This window comes from Hippocampus zosterae, chromosome 6 (assembly GCF_025434085.1).
Source record: "Hippocampus zosterae strain Florida chromosome 6, ASM2543408v3, whole genome shotgun sequence".
NCBI lineage: Eukaryota > Metazoa > Chordata > Actinopteri > Syngnathiformes > Syngnathidae > Hippocampus > Hippocampus zosterae.
The window spans coordinates 5,067,434-5,084,240 of record NC_067456.1 but is presented as its reverse complement, the minus strand read 5'-3'; the positions used below and the strand labels follow the sequence as shown (position 1 = coordinate 5,084,240).

General features: G+C 46.6%; 1 long non-coding RNA gene across 3 annotated transcripts in view; it reads left to right on the top strand.

The window, feature by feature from the left end:
- Positions 1-16,807, top strand: part of LOC127601833 (uncharacterized) — a 108,415-nt gene that overhangs the window by 71,651 nt on the left and 19,957 nt on the right. For 2 of the 3 annotated variants that reach the window (XR_007962648.1, XR_007962649.1), the window contains exons 2-3: positions 9,432-9,519; positions 10,840-10,888. This is a non-coding gene — a long non-coding RNA (uncharacterized LOC127601833). The remainder of the gene's footprint in view (positions 1-9,431; positions 9,520-10,839; positions 10,889-16,807) is intronic. The other variant, XR_007962650.1, reaches the window with a different exon arrangement.

The window sequence follows — 16,807 nt, the reverse complement described above, 5'->3', positions numbered from 1 at the left end:
TGTGCCACTGTCAGGCCGGACAAACCAAGCTCAGGCCTCTGGGACTTGATAGAGAACTACAAGGTGAAGGATGGCTGTGTGGTTGATACTCTCAATAACCAATCCCACCCACATCACTGGTGAACATGTAGGAAAGGTTTCCAAAAGTGAGCGACTGGATATAATTGACATTCCCAAATGGCTCGTTTCTTGAGAGGCGTTGAAACGAGGTGAAGTTTTTCAGCCACGTCGCAGTGGGCATAGGCGCTCTTTTCAAGCAGGCAGCGCGCAGAGGTGCAGTGGCAGCGAGCGCTCTGGGGTCCTTTCAGCTGGTGAATGACGTTCAGAGGCACAAAGGGCAGCTATTCAGCAGGCAGTGATGGACTTCACGCTCGCCTTTATGTCCTCAGTGGTGGGCAGGCAGAGAGAAAGTTGGGGGCGGGGGGTGGGGGTGGGGGCTGTCCATGAATCAGAAAACGGTCAGAATTTCCTTTGAGAGGAAACAACAAGTGTTAATGAAGTCACTGCAGACATTATATGGAATATTTATTTGACCGGGCGGCCCGGTAGTCCAGTGGTTAGCACGTGGGCTTCACAGTGCAGTGGTACCGGGTTCGATTCCAGCTCCGGCCGCCCTGTGTGGAGTTTGCATGTTCTCCCCGGGCCTGCGTGGATTTTCTCCGGGTGCTCCGGTTTCCTCCCACATTCCAAAAATATGCATGGCAGGCTGATTGAACACTCTAAATTGTCCCTTGGTGTGAGTGTGAGTGCGAATGGTTATTCGTTTCTGTGTGCCCTGCGATTGGCTGGCAACCGATTCAGGGTGTCCCCCGCCTACTGCCCGAAGACAGCTGGGATAGGCTCCAGCACCCCCCGTGACCCTAGTGAGGATCAAGCGGTTAGGAAGATGAATGAATGAATGAATTTATTTGACCATTTTGGGGGTCGAAACGGAGTCATTTTGGCTGATCATTGACACCACAATGCGACGTGCAAATCGGAGCTGCCGTGAGTAGCTTGCGGAGGTGACCTCATTCAGTACCAGCCAATTCTGGACCAAGTCTGAAAAGACGTTTATAAACGTCTTTGGGAGTGAATGAGTTAAGAAGCGGTGCAAGTTAGCGCACGATTTTGTAAATTTTTTAAGATGATGTTGGTGCTTCCGAAAAAGCGCAGCACACTCGCATATTGGATTTGTAAGTCGAAAATTAACATTTTCAATTTGGGGTGTGCATCGTCATGGACACTGGCTGCCACACGATTCATGGACGTTTGATCTTTAAAGCGAAGCAAGTCCATTTGAGTCTGTAGAGTTACGATCGGATTCCAAATAGTACAGCTCGGTGAGGATGATGATGATGCAATGAGTTTCTTGTTGTCATTTTACATACATTGCAATTAATTTGTCTTCGGGCAGCAGGCGGGGGACACCCTGAATCGGTTGCCAGCCAATCGGAGGGCACACAGAAACGAACAACCATCCGCACCCACACTCGCACCTAGGGACAATTTAGATCGTCCAATCAGCCTGCCATGCATGTTTTTGGAATGTGGGAGGAAACCGGAGCACCCGGAGAAAACCCACGCAGGCCCGGGGAGAACATGCAAACTCCACACAGGGAGGCTGGAGCTGGAATCGAACCCAGTACCTCTGCACCGTGAAGGCGACGTGCTAACCACTGGACGAGCGGGCCGCCGTCCCCAAAATATTGCAGGTTTATATCAATCACATGTTATTATCGGTACAAATCCCAAATCAATTCCTATGGTCTGTGTACGAAGGAAACACAACTTCTCTCATGTGTCGCCCCGAGCTCATTTCATGTTGTCAGACTTCCTGACATGCTGAGCAGACATTGAAAAAAAGAGGAGAGTCCTTTCCACTGTACTTTTTTTTTTCTTTCTTTCACTCGCATCTTGAAAGTGGGACCTTCCACTCCCGTCGCACATTCCTTCCCCCACAGAGGTGTGTTCTTTTCGGGTTACGAAATTTAGCGCCGTCCGTCCACTATCCAGTCCACTTTTGCAAACGCATCCATCCCAGTCCTAGTTGAAACACTGCAGGATCTCCTTCCCTCCTGCCCCCGCCCCCCTCCCACCTACACCAAAGTCCTTTATGATGTCCATAAAATGGAAGAGTGCAGCTTTACTTGAACTAATAATATCGGAGCTTACGGGGCCCGTGATTGATGGTCTTTAAAGTCGGCCTGATCGCTCTCATCTTTCTTCAGATTTTTATCACTGACTTGTTTGCAGTCATGTGCAATCACGGGCACCGGGAGAGGTAACAAGTGCTTGATGTATGATGCTTGAGCCCTTTTTGTCAGATGCGGATTTCCCATTCCCTCCTTCCCTCGCGGATCCCCCCCACCCCCCATTCTTTTTAGCTCGCTCCTTGTTTGTGTCACTTCTCTTAAATTGTTTATACCCTATTAGTTGATGCCGTTGTTTTTCCTCTCGTACTCGCCGTTGTTTTTAAACCCCCCCCCCCCCTCCCAATGGCAGGGTTGTCTTCATTTGGGGGGATTGGCCAAGTGCTAATACAAACGCTCTTCACTTTTTGGCCCTTCCAGGACTGAGGCAGATTCCAGTTTTCTTTTCATATCATTAAGGCTGTCTCTCTTGCTCTCGCACATAAATATCCGCAGACGTCTCCCATTTCTGGGGGAGTTGAGAAAGATCTTTTTTTTTTTCCCCCAGAATCAAGATGAAAAGGTTTTGCGGGGTGATCTGTGTGCGATCCCTACTTAATATCCCCTCATGGTGTGCCAAGAAAGCCCATCTTTTTACAATTTTATAAATCACCTTGATGGGATCTGCTCTTTGTCCATTTTAACTCCTCTTCTTCACATGGACGGAGCGGCGAATTCCCCTCGTGGAATTCACTGCAGTTTATGTGTGTGTGCGTGGCTCTTTCAATGCAAATAGCCACAAGTGTACTCGTGGGGGCGTGCGCGCGCGTGGGGGGGCTCTGCGCTGTCTCTCCTCTGTTAGATATAAAGGATCCCACCTGTCACGGAGGATTGTTCTGGCCTTTCATTTTCGACGTCTTCTAAAGAGCCGCATCATTACACCGGCCTCAGACAGAGCCCAGACGGTGTAAAACGCCGGCCCACCTCCATCCCTCCGCTCCCCCGACTCTCAATTCTTTTTTTTCCTTCTGTTTATCGTTTGAACCAACCGCCAAAAGAGATTTCTTTGACGATCGTCACCATGAGGAAGATGTCTTTGCGTTAAAAGTGTCGCAGTTACTTTGATATGGCCGCCGTTTGTTGTCCAGCTCGACTTGCCGACTTCTTGATCATCTCTCGGGCAGCTTTCTAACTCCGAGTTAGTTTTCAGTCTTCGGCCTTGTGTCTCTCCTCTTACCTTAAACCTCCGCTCCCTACCTCTCTTCCTCTACCCGTGCTCCCTTGCCCCGCTTTCTAACCCCCTTTCTCGTCGTCGTCGCTCCCATGCGCCCAAGCTTCTCTGTCTCCGAGCTCCTCCCGATGATGGATTGTTTCTCCGCGCAGTCTGACAGGATGTAGCACACGGCGAGCCCCAGGGGCCCCCGAGCAGACTGCGCCACCTGATTAAGACTCTCCTTGTAATCAGCTGCGCAGTGCCACTCTGAAAACCACTCCAGTCAACATTTGAAAAAAAAAGAAAGAAAGCACTAATAACAACTGTTCCACGTCTTTGAAAGATAGCACTTTGTTTGGAGCTGAAGTGGAATTTAGATGAGTGAGTGGCCCGTCTTGAACTTTTCCTCTCGGGGCTGAAACCTTCCTCTCACTGGGGCTCAAAGGCGAGGCTTGTATCACTCGTAGTAGAATAAGGGACAAAAGCAAAAAGGTCATAAACCTAATAAAGTTCTTCACTGCCTTCCCCACATATACACTGAGGCAACTCTAACTCCATTAAAGCCGGTAATAGCGTTACGGATAGAAATCTCGTTGTTTCTCCACTATTGAGACCGAGAAGACGGTCGCCTGGCGCTGGGTCACATTGATTGAGGTGAGAAAGAATTTGAATGATGTCGAGTGCGCGCGCCACGGCCAAAATAAATACGGTAGCGGTGTCATAGCATAAGGTGACGGGAGCGGTAGCACGAGTCGGATTACGGTGTTTAAAAAAAAAAAAAAAAAACAGCACCTGGCAGTTATCGCTGTCGTCACGGGTTATTGAATTAACCGGAAAGGCGGTGTGTAACGCCTTCCATAAAGCTAAAACAAATACATCCGCGGGTCTAGAGTTATGTTCCAAATGTCAGCTGTGTGACAAATGGATCAGCTGTCTGCTCAAAGTGATGTCACAGAGCTCAGCCTGAATAGACAAAGCTTCCTGTGGACTTGAGCTGTGCATACATGTTTGTTCTGATCCAAAAAAAATTATTTATCGACCCTGGCGGAGCTTAATGCTGTTTTAGAGCTGCACTAATTTCATCCTGAGAGCTGTTTCTAATATTTTGCTTTGCTGGATGAAAGCCAAATATGATACATTGCATGTCTCAACCAGGGGGGCAAACAACCAAAGGCATTTTCTTAAAATGAAGACCTTTTTCTTCATGTTAATAAATACTGAACATGAATACATTTAGAACGGGAAAACGTTCTATGGTCACGAGCTTTGGGTCGTGCCCGAAAGAACGAGATCCCGGATACAAGCGGCCGAAATGAGTTTTCTCCGCAGGGTGTCCGGGCTCTCCCTTAGAGATAAGGTGAGAAGCTCGGTCATCCGGGAGGTTCTCCGAGTCGAGCCGCTTCTCCTCCACATCGAGAGGAGCCAGATGAGGTGGCTTGGGCATCTGATTCGGATGCCTCCTGAACGCCTCCCTGGTGAGGTGTTCCGGGCATGTCCCACCGGGAGGAGACCCCGAGGAAGACCCAGGACACGCTGGAGAGACTATGTCACCCAGCTGGCCTGGGAACGCCTCGGGATCCCCCAGGGAGAGCTGGAAGAAGTAGCTAGGGAGAGGGAAGTCTGGGCTTCCCTGCTAAAGCTGTTGCCCCCGCGACCCGGCCTCGGATAAGCGGTAGAAGATGGATGGATGGATGGATGGATGGACGGGAAAACGTTTGATCGATTTCAGATAGCGTCGGATGGAGTCGTCTTTATTGCGACTTGCAGCAGAATACAGCAAAACGGCATGATAGGTAGATGCTGTGGGCCGTTTTCCAACGCGGATCAAGCCTCATCAAACCCTGGGCTTGTTCCAAATGAATACTAACAAGTCCAAATATGTTGATATTGTTGATATTGGCATTATTATATTATAGATGCTTGGCTTCAAGAGAGGGCTGAGTTGAAAGTCTTTCACCACGTACGTTTTGGTGTTTTCCAAAGCATCGGGTAGCTCACGCATGAGCGCTTTTGTAAGTTTATGCGCGCTCACGCCCTTGGATGTGTGTGTACATTGTCACAGCATCTTAGCCTGCGGGCGTATTCAGTCTTTCACTCTGGCCTCATTTATATCTGTCAGTGTTTTCCCGTCGCTTTCCCGCTGATGCCATCGGTGCACACGTCATGACTGATGACAGTCGTTGCCACAGTCTGATGCTCTGTCGCTTAATGTCTTTATTGTTTATTAATTAACTGCAGGACATATATGCTGAGAGACACCTATTGATTCTGCAGCTGCATTAATTGATTTTGTGCTTCACTAATCATATTGTTTCTGGGCCGCTGCTTTGTGGTGGTAATCACGGGTGTGCGCTCGTTGCTCTTTGGCTCGCGCTTTTGTGCGATCTTGCGGTTGCCATTCATTCCGAAAATTCAATTTCAATGTTTCAGCAATTGGAAATGTTTCATAAATAATTCATTGAGGACTACACCGCCAGTTAAAACATCACAGCATATCATAGCAATCTCCAAATCCCGAGCAATTATGTTGCCTGGGGCTGTGGCATTAAAATTAGGCTGACTCGGGATGTTCCAAACCACATTTTTTCAGAACGACATTTGCTCTTTGAGTACTCACCAATACAGAGTACCGTTACCTCTAGTACTTTTGTTTGAATTGCATTTAACACAATGACAAAAAAAGGGGGGTTGTCCCATAAATATTGGTGCTGGTATCCTTATACCTTAAAATAAGGCTGGTATCTACCCGAAACCGATACATTGTATCGATACTTGCCTAACTCTAACTCGACGTTAAGTGTGATGCAGAAAATGTCGGTTGCTCCTACTTGACCTTCAATCAACTACCCAAAAATAAGTATAATTTTAAAAAAACAATAAATATTTATTTTAAATATAAATATATTTAATTTATATTTTTTAAATAAATTAATAATTAATTTGTAAAAAAATTAAATATATATAAAAACTCAAATGTCCTTGAGTTTCTAGAAAGGCGCCCACAAATAAAATGTATTATTATTATTATAAATATAAAATAAACTTGCCCCATTTTGACCATTTAAACATTGTTGTTTACATGGTCGTAAATTGTTGTTCGTGGTGAGAAGTTAGCAACGGTGCAACCAAGATCAAGCAAGAAAAAAACCCATCACGTGTATATATATCAGTGCAGAGGTACCGGGTTCGATTCCAGCTCCGGCCTCCCTGTGTGGAGTTTGCATGTTCTCCCCGGGCCTGCGTGGGTTTTCTCCGGGTGCTCCGGTTTCCTCCCACATTCCAAAAACATGCGTGGCAGGCTGATTGAACACTCTAAGTTGTCCCTAGGTGTGAGTGTGAGCGTGGATGGTTGTTCGTTTCTGTGTGCCCTGCGATTGGCTGGCAACCGATTCAGGGTGTCCCCCGCCTACTGCCCGAAGACAGCTGGGATGGGCTCCAGCACCCCCCGCGACCCTAGTGAGGATCAAGCGGCTCGGAAGATGAGATGAGATGAGATGAGATGTATATATATGTAAAATGTCTCTCCCATTTGTTATTTTTGAGCTATTATGTAAAAACATGAACTTTCATACAGCAAAAAAAATGTGAGCTTGTCCACAAAAAAAGCATCACGTTAAATGCCAAACTTGTCCGAGGAGAGACACTTTGTCGAAACGGCGTCCTCTCACATCAAACAACAAAAACAATCTTTGAGCATCATTGAAACAGATTCCCATGTTTTGTGTGTCTGCTTGCCAGAGGTTCCCCAGTGAGCCTGACTGGGGGGGTTACAGTGTAACCAAAGCGTCTGTCTTCTGCTCACCACCCAGATCCGCCGGTTCAGCTTGACTGGGCCCAGTTGTCTTGCATTCACACTGACGACTGTCTGGGAAAAAAAGGTCTGTCTGGGGTTCAAGTACATTAAAGTCATCCGCTCGACTCCCACAGAGCCTCGACACAGATGGCTCCAGATGCAGCTGGCGCAGCGCGCAGCAGCACCTGACAGCGCCCATTCACTCACACACACACACAACAAACACACACACAGCAGGATCATACCGGCAAGCATGAACACAGATATACAAAATGACAACTTCAGGTATGGACTGCACTGCTCACTTCCATAAATGTACGCAAACACTGATGGGACCACATATCCTGACATTCATCCACATCCACACGCTTTCAGCAGGAGCATGTGCTGCAATGCATCTGCAAATCCTCACTTTGGCAACGCATTTCGAAAGCGGCAAGACGCAGAATACCCACGGCTCAAAGTTTCTGGGCATCACACACGTTTATTAAGCCGAGGCACGTTTTACATTCGAAAAAAAAATCTCAACACCACAAAAGTTACGAAAAGTGGATCCGCAGATTAATTGTAACTTTTGCTATTTAGCGCATTTAAAGCATTCCCCGGCAGAACATTTTAAGGTACCGATGGAGCAAACGGAGCAATATTGTTTGATAAATATGCGGTGTTCCCATTTTTTTTGTGTTTCCCTCTTCATTTGTCAAAATCACCCCCCTTGGTTAATTTTATTGCGGGGCGCGACGTTAGGATTGGATGTGACGTGTATTGTACCGTTTACACCCCACCGCATGAAAAAAATCTGATACGTGTCGCATACGGGCTAAAAATACCATAACTGACTTTTGACACTGTATTTTGTGTGAAATAAAAAAATAAACAAACGAAAAAGTAGTGAAAGTACTGTTCTCTATCAATGCTTGCCAATTCAGTGAGTTAAAAAGTTAAGATGACCGAAAACCGTTCAAAATGTGCATTTGTTTTCAACTAAAGCTGAATTAGGACAAGTAAAAAAAAAAAATTGAAGTCGAAATTCACTTCCTGAGGTACGGGGATGGTTGGCATATGACTTTAGGTGAAGTATTATGAAAGCAAAGACATTTCATGGGAAGCCTGACCTTAGCAATGACTGATGTGACCTCTTAAGATTGTCATCATTTGGGAAGACATCGGCTTTAACCTTTTTCCGTGGATTACCCTGCCAGTTTGCAGGTGTGTTCCTGCATCCCTCGCTCAGTCAATGCGTGCGCAAGCATGTGTTGCTTCTTTAAGTGGACAATTGTGTGCGGGGAGGCAGAGGAGGAGACGGCGCTGAGCAACAGTTGCCTGGTGTGTTTGCCAGGGTGGCTTCCCGGCGATTAAAAGATAAAAAAAAAAGGTGCGCTTGCTTGTGCCCGCTGTGGCTCCGTACCGCTCGATGCAGAATAGAGATTGATGGAGGCTCGCCTTGAGGAGGATACTCTGTTATCTCCTTGTAATTAAAACCCACCGCATAAAGATTATTGACTCGTCCACCACACAAACCGGCCTGCTCCCTGGCTTGGCAGGGTTTTCGCGAAGAAGGAGTCTTTAAAAGGAAAGAGAAAAAATAGCATATTAAGCAGCGGAACATTTTGATGTGGTGAAGTTATTGTAATATGCTATAAAAAAACCTCAATGTGAAATTTGTAATCCACTTTAGAAAATTGCTTACGATATTGCATTAACATTCGCTGAAAGGGCTCGGGGAGCCCAGCCGCACGTGTCAGGTTTTATCGTACGCCATCATTTAAAAGTCCTCCGTGTAGGTACTAAAAAATGTATTAGCGGAAGGCGTAAATAGGCACGGCGAGATGAATGGTGGCATGCTCGGGTTTTGGTTGATAACATAGATTACATAGCGCGTGTGTGCATGCATGTTGCCCCCACTCAACTAACCGTGAACGCGGGCGTCTCTCTCTCTCTCTCTCACGGGAGGAGAGTTACCATCTCAGTACAGAGCCGTACATTAACTCCCTCTTTTAAAGCAAACCGAGCTGACGGTGTAATTCTCCGTTCCATTTAGCTGCTGCGATTCAAGGTCAGTGTTTCTACTCCAGTTCGGGAAGAAACGGCAAGTTATAAGCATCGGGAATGAGCTAATTTGAGGTAGACGGCCATCTGAATTCCTGTAGGGCTTCAGCTGTGCCATTTCTACTGTACAAGTAATTGTGTGGGTTGTATAAGTAGACCCGCAATCAACGTGGGGGCACACTGATGAGGGAGGGAGGTAACGTGACACGAACGCCCTGTGGCGAGATGACACTGTGTGTGTGTGTGTGTGAATGTTTGTTCTCAGCAGGTGGAGAGGTTCTTCTCTGGGGTGGGTGATCCCGGACACAAAAGGATTTTGGATCCCATGGCTTGTCCCGCTTTCAAGGCGCAAGGTAGCCAACACACAAAACACTTGGAGTTGAAATGCTTAAAAAGTCCTTGTCCTCACTGTGGGAAGCATTTGCTTCTCGAGTCAAGTTGGGAAGAAGTTGGTGGAAAGCCCACAGAGTGCCACGGTGTGTAAGATGCATTCATGACCAAAAAGTCCAAGAGGAAACTTCATTGTGTTCACCTGACGAACAGGCAGAAGATTTGCTTTTCTTTGAATAAAAGTATGTCCAGTTCTGCTAAAACAGTTGAACGCAACTGGAGCATTGAAAAGGACTCATGTGGAGGCTTGGGAGTTTCAGAGCTCAGACTGAAGTTTACAGCGTATTAATGAATGCATGCTATCCATCCATCCATCCATTTTCCGAACCGCTTGATCCTCACTAGGGTCGCGGGGGGGTGCTGGAGCCTATCCCAGCCGTCTTCGGGCAGTTGGCGGGGGACACCCTGAATCAGTTGCCAGCCAATCGCAGGGCACACAGAGACGAACAACCATCCACACCCACACTCGCACCTAGGGACAATTTAGAGCAGGGGTCTCCAACGTGGTGCCCGCGAGCACCAGGTAGCCCGTGAGGACCACACCAGTAGCCCGCCAGTGCTAGGATTGTGATTTGCTCGTAGAAATTATGATTTAAAAATGCAAACATGGGCAGTATTATAGATTCTATAGCTACCTATTTAGCTATCTAACTAGCTAGCTACAGTATACGTCTAGCTAGCTAATGTTCTAATATTATTAAATTTAATTTGTACAAATGTTATTTCAGACGCGTATCAATTTGGTAGCCCTTCACACAATCAGGACACATGAAGTAGCTCTCACTCTCAAAAAGTTTGGTGACCCCTGATTTAGAGCATCCAATCAGCCTGCCATGCATGTTTTTGGAATGTGGGAGGAAACCGGAGCACCCAGAGAAAACCCACACAAGCCCGGGGAGAACATGCAAACTCCACACAGGGAGGCCGGAGCTGGAATCGAGCCCAGTACCTCTGCACTGTGAAGCCGACGTGCTAACCACTGGACTACCCGGCCGCTGAATGCATGCTATTTTACCCTTATTAGCATACTAGCGTAGCCGTCTTACCATCCATTCATCCATTTTCAACTCTGCTTATCCTGAACTGGGCGGCGGCGGGGGGTTGCTGGAGCTTATCCCAGCTGACCTCAGATGAAAATAATTAAATTGTATGACTAGTTAATACCTCACAGTCAGCCATCACTATACAGACAAAAATTGGTGGATGGTCTCTAGGATTCTTGATTGTCGGGATTCATGAATGAGTATCCACGTAAGGTCACGTTGGATTTTTTTTGTTAGCAGGTGTCCGATGTGGCCTGCGGTACCTGACACGTGATTGCACTCACTTTAGGTCGGTACTCTTATCTGTGTTTGTGTCTTGTTGATTAAAGTGAAACGTGTTGCACTTCAGTAAAAACATGAAAAATCAAGGTTAATGTATTATGCTCCGCCACTCTTCATCCGGAAAACAGCTTCACGTGATGCTTTCTGCTCCCCTGAAGTCCCTCCTCATTCACTTTCACTACTCATCAAATTAGAATTCATTTTAGAGGGAAGCGTCATTACTGCACAGTTGGACCCAGCAGCTTGATGTGTGTCAATTATATTGTGTATTTTACATGCGCTGGACAAATTTTACTTTGCCAGACACGTGCCCAGTCTCTCGTACGGTAATTGTTTTTGTTTCTCATGAGGTGCATTTTTTAAATAGGCTGCACATCCGTAAAAAATATGGATCTGGATCCAGAGGATTTTATTCCATGCAGCCTCTTGAAATAAAATTGAGCAAATTCATCCATTCATCCATCCATCCATTTTCTGAACCGCTTTATCCTCACAGGGGTCTCTGGGTCTCTTTTCGTGAGTGGTGCGCTTAGCTTTAGGGCAATGCCGTGAAAGCGGCACGGCGGCCACATTTGGAGAGCTAGCGTACCAGTGTGCCAGACTTTAAAAATAGCCATCAAAATAACTGATATTTCGGCCCGGTAGTCCAGTGGTTAGCACGTCGGCTTCACAGTGCAGAGGTACCGGGTTCGATTCCAGCTCCGGCCTCCCTGTGTGGAGTTTGCATGTTCTTCCCGGGCTTGCGTGGGTTTTCTCCGGGTGCTCCGGTTTCCTCCCACATTCCAAAAACATGCGTGGCAGCCTGATTGAACACTCTAAATTGTCCCTAGTTGTGAGTGTGAGTGCGAATGGTTGTTCGTTTCTGTGTGCCCTGTGATTGGCTGGCAACCGATTCAGGGTGTCCCCCGCCTACTGCCCGAAGACAGCTGGGATAGGCTCCAGCACCCCCCGCGACCCTAGTGAGGACCAAGCGGCTCGGAAGATGAATGAATGAATGAATAACTGATATTTCATTAGAAATTAGACCGCTGTTGTGCCAAAGGTAGTATATACACCATCATAGCTATGCCAATAGTTCAGCGTGCAAAGCTCAAGCTAGTCATTTGAAATCATTTGTTAATACCAACAGTCTTGCACCAAACTTGACACGAGCTGCCATCCGCGTCTTCGCAACTTTTCTGATATTCTCCACAACCCCCGTGATCCTTTTAGGAGTGCGCGTCACTCGCTTACTACATCAGCGCGGAAAAACACCGCTCTGCCTTTGGCTAATCGGGCTGATTGGAGGTGTCCTTTGGCTCACCTGGGGGCTTCCAATCCTATTAGGCCAACCGTCCTGAGCCGAACGCACCCAGCAGCCGCTCGTGTTTGATCACTGGTGCTTAGAGCCCACACTTGTCCTCTTATGTTGGTGTTAAGGCAGGAGGGAGGGGAACGGTAGGGTGGGGTTGAGCTAAGGATGGCGGGGAGGTGGGGGTTCAAATGTGATCTCCTTAACTCTCCAGGGGGGCAGAGGGTAGTTCGGTGCCCCACCTCCTTCGCTGACACCCAACCGGAGCGGGGCTTTAAACTTTTGATATTAGCTGAAAGGCGTAACACTGCAAGTTGTTTCCAAGGAATGGGATAAATGGAGGGAAGGCAATATTGTGGCAAGGAGAAAAATATGGCTGCCTTTCATCCACCCATGCAAATGCCTTCATCCATACACATATATCGATACATATACTGTATGTACATATACATGTATATATATACACACATAGATAGATAGATAGATAGATAGATAGATAGATAGATAGATAGATAGATAGATAGATGGATGGATGGATGGATGGATGGATGGATGGATGGATGGGTGGGTGGGTGGGTGGGTGGGTGGGTGGGCGGACGGACGGACGGACGGACGGATGGATAGATAGATAGATACACGCACACAAAGAGAGAGAAAGATAGAAAGATTTAAAATATGGTTCATTACTGTTGTAATCTGATTCATGACTTACTGGCTCATGTTTTTCGTCACACTTGTTTGCCGGTTGTCTTGGTGAGCGCTTAAAAGACCGCACGTCCAAGTGTTTTAATAAGTCAACAACCCCGATTGAAGTCGATAAACTTTATTTTATACTAATTCACGGTTCAGTTGCTTTTATTTTAGCGTAAACCTAATCCATAACACCAACACCTTTATGAATAATGAATCTGATATTGCTTATTGTAAAATAGATGAATTAGTTGTTTGTGTTTATTAAAAATAGGGGAGGGGTCATTAGATTTTTTAAAACAAATTTTTTGATTTATTTATTTATTTACTTTTTTATTTTAAAAAGTTCAGCCCATCTGTTGTATAGCACCAACCCACCCGCCTGCTCATCCTTCTAACCTTTCTGTACCTACTCACCGACCGACCATCCATCCAACCAAAATTCCAGCTATCACCAATTCATCATTTTTTTTTTTTTTTTGCAATTTGTCCTATCTATTGTCTGTCTACCCATCTAATGTAGTTAGAACTCCCAATCTGCTCACACACACACACACCCCTGCCCTATCGCCATCCTCATCACCTCCATTGAGGCATCTATATTTCAACCTCCTGTCGATCTCGCTTTACACTCAGCACACAAAACCGAACCACCGGAGTGCTCATCTCTTCTCCAAATTCTCCACCGTGTGCTCCACTCATCACGTTGTCTCTTTACCTTCCCCCCTCACGACTATTATTTTATTCATCTCACTGCAAGGCCATCACACCATAATTCTCTGTTGTGGCGCTCCCTTCTTTACTTCTGCCCCCCCTTATATCCACCGCCTCCTCCTTTTTCATCTGGCCAAGAGTGTCCAGGAAAGAGCCATGTATTTTCAAAGTGGACTGGATGGGAAATCGAAGCCGGGCTTCTGTGTTTATCAAGCTGGAGCTCCATCACCTTACTCCTACTTCTGTCTGGAGGCTCCGACAAATTGGTGATGGCGCCAACAAGCATGGAGCACCTGTGCTCCTTTTTTTTTGGGGGGGGGGGGTACACACACACACACACACACACAGACAGCATATCACCTTGCCCCTGTTTAGTTTCATTACAGGTGTCAGGTGAGTAGGTGGAGGTAGGACTGCTGTCTAAAGTCACCCCCCCAAACCCCCCCCCCCCCGCCCCCCCGCCCAACACACACGCGCACCATCATTTCCACCATGCCGACACCTTGGCTAACAAGACCTGTGAACCGCGGTGACAGAGCTCCGAGGCTTGTCAGAGTTCCAGTCATTTAATTCCAATACGTTGGCCCCGGCACCTCCCCAAAAGGATTTCGATATGCCACACAAAGGCGCAATCGGTTCCGCGGCCTCTGCGAGAGTGCTACTCCTTTGAGTTAATTCGATTATAATAATATACATTTGCTGAAATGATTCAAGACATTCTGTTTCTCTGAAATGTGTGCTGCATTATTCCTGGTACAGGTATTGAGTGTTTCCGAGTCATTAAATGTACGGTCGTCTTGTATGGATTGCTAGCACCGCGCGCAACGCCAAGAGCTCAAATACCCCCCCCCCCCCCCACCCCCCCAACCTCTCACTCTCATTTTTTTTCACCGCTGCAGTCATGTACAGGTAAGTAGAGTAAAATGGAGCACCGATGCGGGTGAGAGCCCTAAACAGCCTTGATTCCCTCGGAAATGAAGTGCACAAACAATGCCCGGCTATTGTGCCTAAGCGCCTACAATGATGCCATTTAAGAGAGTATTGATCCGCCGGTGCAGGGTCAATCACCGGATCAATGTTGTGTGTGTCGGTCAGCTCGAGGGCTCGTTGACTGTGTGAGTGAATGGATTGATGAATGGCTGGATGGACTGACAGAGAGTCTGAGTAGTCCAAGGTTGGATTTGTGGACCAGCCGATCGAGAGGAACACCCGTGTCAGATCTATAGAAACATGAACTTCTGAGGGGCTGAAGGTCTCGATTATCTGCCCTTTTTCGTGTAAAATTGTATACCCTTGAAATGGATGCTTGGCATTTTCCCCTGAACAAAATCCGTATTCGAAAATCTATGTGTTATTGAGCCGTCTCTTTGTAAAATACAGTAACAGGACTGATCGTTGAGCACATTTTGTGGTTCGAGGTTGGTTCAAGGTCACACTTTTCACCACAGAATACTGTTTAAATCGGCTTGTGTTAAACAGAGGGCAGCACTGTCATAGACGGTGCACTGCACAAAAATATAAATGCAGTGCGTGTTTTTCTTCCAATTTTTCACCGGCTGAACTCAAAGATCTAAACCTTTGTTTCTATATCACCGTAGACCTAAATCTCTCAAATTTTGTTCACTAGTCTGTCTACATCTGTTTTACCGAGCACTTCTCCTTTGCCGCGATAGTGCGTCCACCTCGCAGGTCTTGCATATCAAGATTCTGACTACACAGCATGATTGTTGCACTTGGAGTTCGGCTCAAGAAAATGCAAGTGTTGCATTGATATTTTTGTTTAATGTACATCGACACGCCCTCCCAAAAATGCTGAGAATAGCATCCGTCCATTTGTGCTACGCTACATGTAGATGGTGAGAGTTGTTGCTTCTCAGAAGATTTGATGCCGGTGGAAATCTGCATTGTTGGGATCTCGAAGAAATCGTCTCAGTAGTAAGTCATGGAAATCGAAGCAATCCGATCTAGGATGAAAGTATTTCCTTTATCATCTCCGCAAATTAATTTACTTTCATAATTGAGTCAAACATAGTTCACCGTAACTTGTGGTCTTGAACTTGGGTTCATATTTGCCATCGGCCTTCACCTGTCTGTGGTGGCATCGCAAAAAGCATGCAGTGTTTATCATTTAGCTGAAGTCTGACAAGATTTATTGACGTCTCTTATGATTTCCTACACTTTCACAATATATGCTTGCGGGAATTCACACATGACTGTAGTTGAAAAATCTGGATTCCCCTCTCGTGAAGTCTTGACCTTTCATGCCGTGGGAAACCGTAAGGCAGCGATGCAATCAAATCATTTTTTTATTGTTGTCATGAGCGCATTCCATTGGGAATATTCTCCCCATTTGTTTACGCTAGACTTGATTGACCGAGCTACCCGGCTCCTGACAATGCCACACCAACAGTATAACACAATGCAACTGAAGAGAGGTGCCTCTCCTTTATCATTCCTCCATTTGGGACGTACGAGAAAAACACACAGGCACGCATATGAAGCGGTGATCATCGGGGGAACGTCTGAGGTCATGCCTCGTGACGACGCCGAGTGCGAGTGAAAGAGCTCATTTCATATTCTGTGAGAGATGTCAATTGTGCCCTCAGTGTATTTCTATGGAAAAATTTGTAAATAGAACCTTTGTAAATAGCTCCTCACGCTGCCAATCACCCTGTCTGCTCGCTGCGCCGCAACATTAAAAATTGATCCTGAGCCACGCTGGGGTGAAATGCTAACATTGCTGCCAAATGACTGATTAAAAAGGAAAACCTTTAATCTTTGCTTAAAAGTATCTTCTGCCTTGGCATGCCTTTCCCCTGTGCTTCTCTATCTTCCAAGACTGCAAGGCGGATGGAAGGGGGGGGTCGTGGTTGGGGAGGGGGGCTGGGAGTTATGGCGGGGAATAGGGTCATGCTTCATGTAGAGTCAGCGATGTACAGTGATACGGCTCCAGAGGTGAGGGATTAAACTAAGAGCATATTTCGGAAGCAAGGCGCTCGGCTCTCTTTAGGAATTTAACCCCGAGCCAAAGGGTTAAAATCACATTTGAGCATCCCTTCAGAGGAGGCAAATGTGTTGGCGCGACTGCTAATGGTGCACAAAAAAAAATACCATGCGAGAAATAGCTGGATCATGTTGACAATGCGGCATGAAATACAGTTTGCCATGCCTCAGGTTTGCTTAGAGACTGTCTCTGAATGCTCGATTCACAGCATTTCCCTATTATGACTG